Below are 7,500 nucleotides of genomic sequence, written 5' to 3'. Positions count from 1 at the left end.
GATCGACGACTGTGAAGGAAGTGTTGTGTGAGTCGCTTCTGTCCACCCCCAGCCCGGTTGACGTGTATGGTCAGCGAACTTACCCAAGGTAGTGCGAACAAGAAGAAAATGCAGCCAATAAAGCACCACAAGTTCAGCACCACGGCGCCACCGCCACCGCCGCCGCTGACAAGTGCAACGCCGTATCCTGTCCTCGATTGACATGCTGCATTTCGAATCGAGTGGCGTTTCTATTTTTATTCATCTTGTCGCCGTGTATGTGTTTAAACACTAGCCGCATTTACTCAAAAACATCTTTTCCTCCTTTCTTTGTGCTAATCGAGCAGGGGAAATGGCCTCCGGATCGAGGCGTATGGCGCACTATCGAAGAAGAAGTAGTAGTCTCGGCCAACGTCAAGTGCTCCGAGTGCTGATGTGCGCTTCCGTTTGGTTGCCAGAAACCCCTTCTCATTGCATTGATCAATGGTTACTGGACAGTGCGTTATCAGTTTGCCACAGGGTACACGGCCTGTCGTTTACTACTCAAACGAAGCGACTAGGCGCAACGCGATGCCCCCTTTGTTGTCGGTTGATAATGTGCTAATGTGTGGCACAAACAACAACAACAACAACACCAACTATTACAAAAACAACAACAAAAATTAGTAGATTCTGTGCGCATAGTTTTTAAATTTCATCCCTTGTTCTCAATATAATAAAAAACAACCCCCAGCGAGAACAACGGTTCATAACTTCCTACTGTATATGGTGATCGGCCAATACCAGTTTCCAACAAAAATGGGCTCGACACGGGCTCCACAAACATCGTAAACGGGTTTGACTTCCATGCGGGTGTTGCGCATTTTTTACAAAAAAAAGCATCCATCAACCAACAGGCCCGCTGTTTGGCGAGCGTCGAAGTTAATGGTGACGCTTGACACGTGTGTAATGGTGTTCGCTGGTCAGTCCGCGGTGCGTCCACGTAGCGTTATGTAATGTGATTATTTTTAGTGGTTTTCAATACCCAGCACCAGCAGTGGGCAGTAGCAGGAGAAGAAGAGCACCGTGGAGCCACGGGTGGAGGTGGAAGAGTTGGCATTTTTGGTTGATTTTTTTCCGATCTTCGACCTGTTCGTCCCGGACAAAGTCAATGCTTATGCTGCCGTGGTGCTGTACCGGTAAGGGGGAGCCGTTTTCGTATTCGTTGTCTTCGCTTTTCTGTTATATTCTTCCCTTTGCTGATTCGTGGTCTCGGAACATCAGACGATGGTTCGTCCAAGTCGCTCGCCTGTTGCTGGCGCGACGATCCTCAGTTGAAGGTCATCCAGTTTACCGATCTCATTGCTTACCGATGAGGGGCGACAGCGCGACAAAAACGAGTTCGTTTGGTGTAGCATAACGTTGGTAGCACATGGAAGGCAAGTCAACGAAACTCAATTCTAACGCGAAGATCAACTTTCATTTTCGTTTCATCCAGCTCCATCCGTCGACCATAACAGAGGAAACATCATATTTCAATTCGTTTATAGTCAATCATAGTAGACGGAGACCGTTGAGGCGTTTGAAAATTATAATCTTTAACTCATAACGACCGATTGATACCCGTCCGCCAAAGGGGGATGCCCGTCCTCGACCACCCACCCACTTGTTGGTCGTTATTAATGCGCTGGACTTGATTAGCATTATTGAGTCGTGAGCGGGACTCGCGTTTGAAGAAGTCGTAAAACGCGTTGTCACACTATTCCACGCCCATTCCGTTCGTCGGTCGTTAAATGGTCCCGCATCTTCGTCTCCTGCCTCTTGTAAACCCCTCCGCGATCGAATCCCCACTAATCGGAAGCGATTTTAACGGGCATCAAAAGTATGTTTATGCTGGTTGAGATATTTGTTTTCTTCCTGATGGCCTCTGGCCGCCCCAATGACCCGTCCCGAGTTTTGTGGTTTAGTTTTCGGTTACTTTTACGACACTTTTATGAGACAATTTTACGAGCTTTTAATCGGTTTGTCGACGCGGTTTCATGGCGTCGTTCCGCCCTCTTTCATTTCTATCAGCTGATTCGGTAGCACCGATTGGAGCTGGCTCGGTTCAATGAACTTCAAGTGAGGTGCCCTCTTTAAATTGTGCCATTTTCGCGAGTGTCCTTCTTGTGATGATGCACAAGGGCAGCCGATTTCAAGGTCAACTGGTTTTAACCACTTCCTGGTTGCTCCCTTCGCATATTTCATCGTGCAATCGAAAAGAAAATCGATTTTCCAACCTCCATGGCAACGGGAACTGGGCATTTGTTTTGAAGTGCATGGCTGTGATGCGCTGCGATGCATTTCGCCTCCTCCGATAATGTATTGTTGTTTACAATTCGGTTACCACTTGCACCGGTGTTTGTGTGTTGGATAGCGCGCACGTCATCGCACACCTTATACCGTATTTTTTATTTCGTTCTTTGTGGTCGCGATGGTGCTGACCTTGGCCGATTGAGTAGCGTGGCGGCGGCCCGTTGCCCCTTGGCATCACCTCTTCCTGGCGCACCTCGGTCGGAACCAACGGTGGAGCTTTGTTGTCGCTTTATAAGAAGTAGTTGTCATAGAAACTTACCGACAATCAATAACGTAGGGAAATTTTGAAACTATACTTTATTAATTTGTTTCTTACGTGGGGCAATCGTTGATAATTGAAGACGATCTATATTTTAGGATAACAATTTCAAATCCTTTATTTCTCAGCTCATATTCTCAGCTGTGCTTCCCAATTCAACGAAGAATATCCGGGTAAATGTCAGACAGACATCGGACTGGGTCCTATCAAACCGGACAGTCCGGTTCGAACAGCGGTGATCAATTCTCGTTCGATCGATCGTTGTTGCCTGCTTTTAGCTATGGACGAGCACCACAATGTAAAAAGCACAATGGTCACCATAGCAACCACTCGTTCGCCCATTCCGTCGCACTCCGGCAGAAATCTGCGTCACGCGCTTTATCATTTTTCGTTTTCTTTCTTCAATTATGCTGCCAAGGCTTATCACGACGACCAGGGCTAAAAAATCGTTTAATTAACAGCTGACATTGTTTTGACAGTTGGTGGGGGCCGTGTGGTTTTCGTGATGTTTCATATCGAACCCTGATACCAGCGTTGCCTCCTACAAGACGGATGTTCCACGATTGAGGCTGTTACTATGGGTGTATGGTATGGCGGTGCTTGGAAGGGTTTTGTAGAATATTCCGAGATCACTGTGCGAAAATGATACAACAAAAGAAAGTAGTTTCGCGCAGTACAAGGGTTTAACTACAACACCAACACTCCAACATCACATCCAAATCACCACAGAAAACGGCCAAGGTCAGTGACAGAGGAAGCCACGGTTTATCAGCTACTACGAGTAAAGGGCCGAGGTGAAGAGGAGAACATTTTAGCACCGCGTATCAGCTGGTGGAATGCTTTATTGCACTCGGTACGCAAGTACACTCTGCGTCGAGAAAAAATCAGGTCAAGCTGGACGGAAGCCCAGGAAGCCCGGAGTTGGCGGATGATTTCGGGAAGGATTGATAATAATTATTACTTTGCCCGGTTTATGTGCTTTGCAAAAAACAAACGACGCCCGACCGTTGGACTCCAATGACAACAGTACAGCATGCGTATCTGCAAGGCGATGACGGACCGGTTCCACTGGCAGACACGCGACGATCGAGTGTCTATCATCTGGCTGATAAGGCTTACGTACGTTAGTGTCTATGAGTTGTGCGAAAAACCGAGGGGTCCACCAGGGGTGTACTGCAGTGGGAAACGGAGTATACTGATTCGCAATTGAACCGTCGAGGGTGCGTTCGAAATCTTGAGCCAGCACGTTTCGAGCCTTTGCCTTTTGTGGCCCGTAAAACAGGGAAGGACACTACTCGGATACGAATGCAATAAAGACGCAAACATAACACGACACGTTTTCTTACTGACGACGAAAACGTGATGCTCACGTTCAAGATGCTTTCCCCCAAGATGCCGTCCACAAAACCGTGTAGCTGGCAGAGTCCTTTGGATGCGACCATCCGCCCGACTGAGCATTGGCCGTTGGCACGATGCCCTCGAGCGCCATGCCAACTTGGCGCGCGACTGTTGTTGGCTGGCGCTGGCGGGGGCACCCCTGTTAACCTGATCGATCGGAGGCGATTTAGCGACTAACCGCTAATTAGCTTCGCGTGCCTCCGAGCGGAAGCTGCACAGCCACACACGAGACCCAGAGCCGGACAATTAGTGCGAACCCAGGTGTGATGCTCCTGCTGCTTTGGGCCGTTGACATGCCAGCAAGCAAGCAAGCGATGTCTTCATGCGAGAAATGATGGCCTTAAATGGTCTCCCATTAAGTGGCCACGTCACTTGATCGAGCGATTTCGCATGAATTGACTACTGGGTGCATTGAAGCATTATCATCATTACGCTCCGATCGGAGCTGGCTGATAACGCCCTATCGCATCATACGCCATCGTCATCGCGTTGCAAGAGGCTGTTTGTGCATCGGTGGCATCGACGGGTAATCCCGTCTAAACATGCTGCCTGAATCCTAAAGTGGGATTCAATTACTCGGTTGTTTAGAATCTTAACCACCGCAGATTCGCACAGATAACCGTCACCGTCACAGACAAGACGCTCCCTTGCTACCTCTGGACTGCCAATTCCTCATACTGCTGTGTTTGAAGTGGTGCCGGATTGAAGTAGGGTTGCGAAGGCCGTGCCATTCAGCGGGATCCAACGTAAACAAAACGCTCCAAAAACGGCGGTTGTCAACGCGGGCGAGGCGCGCGCGCGCTCCCGCTCGATCTCTAATCAGCAGTTGACTACCGGCTACAGGCCCGGCCCGGCGAGCTCTAGCCCGCGAACGTGGATCGATGGCCGGCCCAGTACACTTTCGTCTAGTTAGCTACTATCGCGCTACTCCATCGGATCGCATCGAATGAGATGAATAAGGCTGGTCGGTGGGCTATCAGAGCCCCCCCCCCCCCCCCCCCCCCTCGGTGTTTCGCCGTTCCACACGCACAATCGGTTTTCAAGGTCTTGTTTTCGGTTTCGGCTGGTTGGGCCGAGGAAAACGAAGACGCCCGGTGTGGCGTGGCTCCCAAGATCTTCGTCTCCACCACTGGTGATAACAGGCAATGACGGTGGCGATGGTGGTGGTGGTGGTGGTGATGATGGACATATTAGTAAACAATGGACGGTGATCATGGAGGTCATGAAAAGGGAAAACGGACGTAGAAGAGGGACCATGTTGTGTGCGTGTGTGTTTCAATCGATCAACCAACGATACCGGACACGCTTTGATGTTACACAACGAGACCTGGTTGAATTGTCTTTTCTGTTTGTCGTACCATTAACACCTCATTTTGATGGTGATTAGCACGCGCTTTGTTGTGTGTTATCAAATATTGAATCTACAATTAACGTTTCGCCGGTGGTCGATGGCTTAATTCCTTTAAACACCGAGTAGCAGCATTGCGCATGGCGTAGAAGTGTCCTCAGGATTGCAGCAGAAGCTGAAATTTAAATTAAATTTCATACTACCATCCCATCTCCGGTCGGGTGTCTTCATGCTACGAGACAGTATCTTGGCGAGCATCCTCGTTCCGGGGGTGATAAACACCAATTTGTCTTTTCTATTCTTGCCCTCCAATGCCCTGTGTTCAGAGCTAGGCGATCTATTTCTCGAGATATCGCCACAAGCAGATCCATCAGTCATTTGACCAGCTGTCGAAGTTATTTTCGTCAAAGACGTCCTCATGTCGACAGAGAGTGCGAGAGGGAGCCCCTTTTTTGCCGAGTACTGACTGAGAAGCTGTTGATATTGATAAAGTTGGTGCTGCGAGTCGAGAATGTCTCGCAAACAACAATAAAGACGTAAGCAACGGAAGATGTACTACTGTTGCTGCCGCTGCTGGTGCTGGTGCTCTCCAGTAAATCCGAGTGCCTAAGCATCGCCAACGGCAAATCTTGTTCCCATCGAATGCCGCAAATCGAAAGCAAAACAACTCGACCGAACCCGTTCGTCCGGAGGTTCGTCGTGGGCTTGGCCACGACCGCGGCGTGGGTCTGCCGTTGTTGTTATTGCAACACTACGCTCAACGGTTGGTTGGCTGAAATGCTGGGCGACGGGGAACCAGTTGGCCAGAAAAACCGGTTCCGCGTTCAGTATGGGATGCAAATATCGAAAATATGTACGCCGCGGCCAACTAATCTGGCAGGAATCAGCCGTGGCCCGTTTCTTTTTTATTTTTTTTTTTTTGATAAATAACACATCGGATGATCGGAGGTTTGTGAGTGCTTGCCGTGATGAATCAAAAACAGGTTTTTTGGCCGAAGGTGGAAAATGAAAACAATGTTTTTGGGGACTTTGCTGAGCAGAAAGCTGGCTGCGGAGATGGTGCCACAGCCTTTGGTGTGCTGCTTTGTAGCCAAAACACACTATTAACTTAATACGTTAAAGTGTTTGACTTGATAAACTGACCACGCATATTACTAAGCATCTAGCAATCAAAGACCAACCAAAACAAAATATTCCTTGTAGAGAAAGATCCGGGTAGGTCTTGCACCTTTTCAAAAAGAGGGTAATTGTTGCAATAAACGACATAAAACCAATCCTAACCAAATCGCCGCTAATGTCGCTGTGGCCATTATGTTTCATGTTGATTGACCTAAAATCCGGGTGTGCAAAGAACTCAGGATTACAAGGTAGAACAGTAGCCACAACAGCAGCAGCAGCAGCAGTATCGCCATGTCGTGCGGTATGAAGAGGGGTGTGCTGTTTGCTATTTCTGTTTGTCCAACACCTACCATCTACACCAACCCTCTATAACCTCCACTGTAGCATACGAAACCATCACAATCATAGCCGATACAGGCTGAGTATATTTCACGGACGGATTAACCTACATTTGATGGTACGACCCGGTCGCGACCGAGGGGCCTCTATCGGTATCGCATTTCGTAGCTTCATATCATTTCACTTGCCGAGTCGCCGAGTGCGTTAACGGACACAAGCTTAGCAACTCATCTTAGCACTGTTTCGACGCTATAGAGCCGCGTGGCGTGGCGGCATTTATTTGTTTTTATTCCCAACCGATAAACAGTCTTAATGCGACATTCAAACAACATCAAAGCCGTTCGCAATCTGTCGTAATTTGGGGCATGGAAATTCGAGTTGCAATTCGATTCTTCGGACTGTAAAGCGATCAGCTTTTATGCTCTGCTCGTCGTCGTGCTCTCCGCTGGTTTGTGTGTTTCAAAACATTCGCCGAGAGATAACTTCCAAAAAGGCACCCAGTAGCAGCAGCAGCAGCAGCAGCAGTAGTAGAGCAGCTGATAATGGTTGGCATTCTCGCATACGGCCAAAGCTATGACGCCACCAGCGCCACCGTCAGCAGAAAACCGCGTTGCGGTGCCTTCGAGGTTGGCTGCCAGCGTTCTCTGATAGCACAAAGTCACACGCTGGGGGCAAAGGAACTGAACTTTACTCAGCAGTATTTCCCCGGTCTCCCCCGGGGGCC

Source organism: Anopheles darlingi, chromosome 2 (genome assembly GCF_943734745.1).
Source record: "Anopheles darlingi chromosome 2, idAnoDarlMG_H_01, whole genome shotgun sequence".
Taxonomy (NCBI): domain Eukaryota; kingdom Metazoa; phylum Arthropoda; class Insecta; order Diptera; family Culicidae; genus Anopheles; species Anopheles darlingi.
This window is presented reverse-complemented; position numbering follows the sequence as displayed.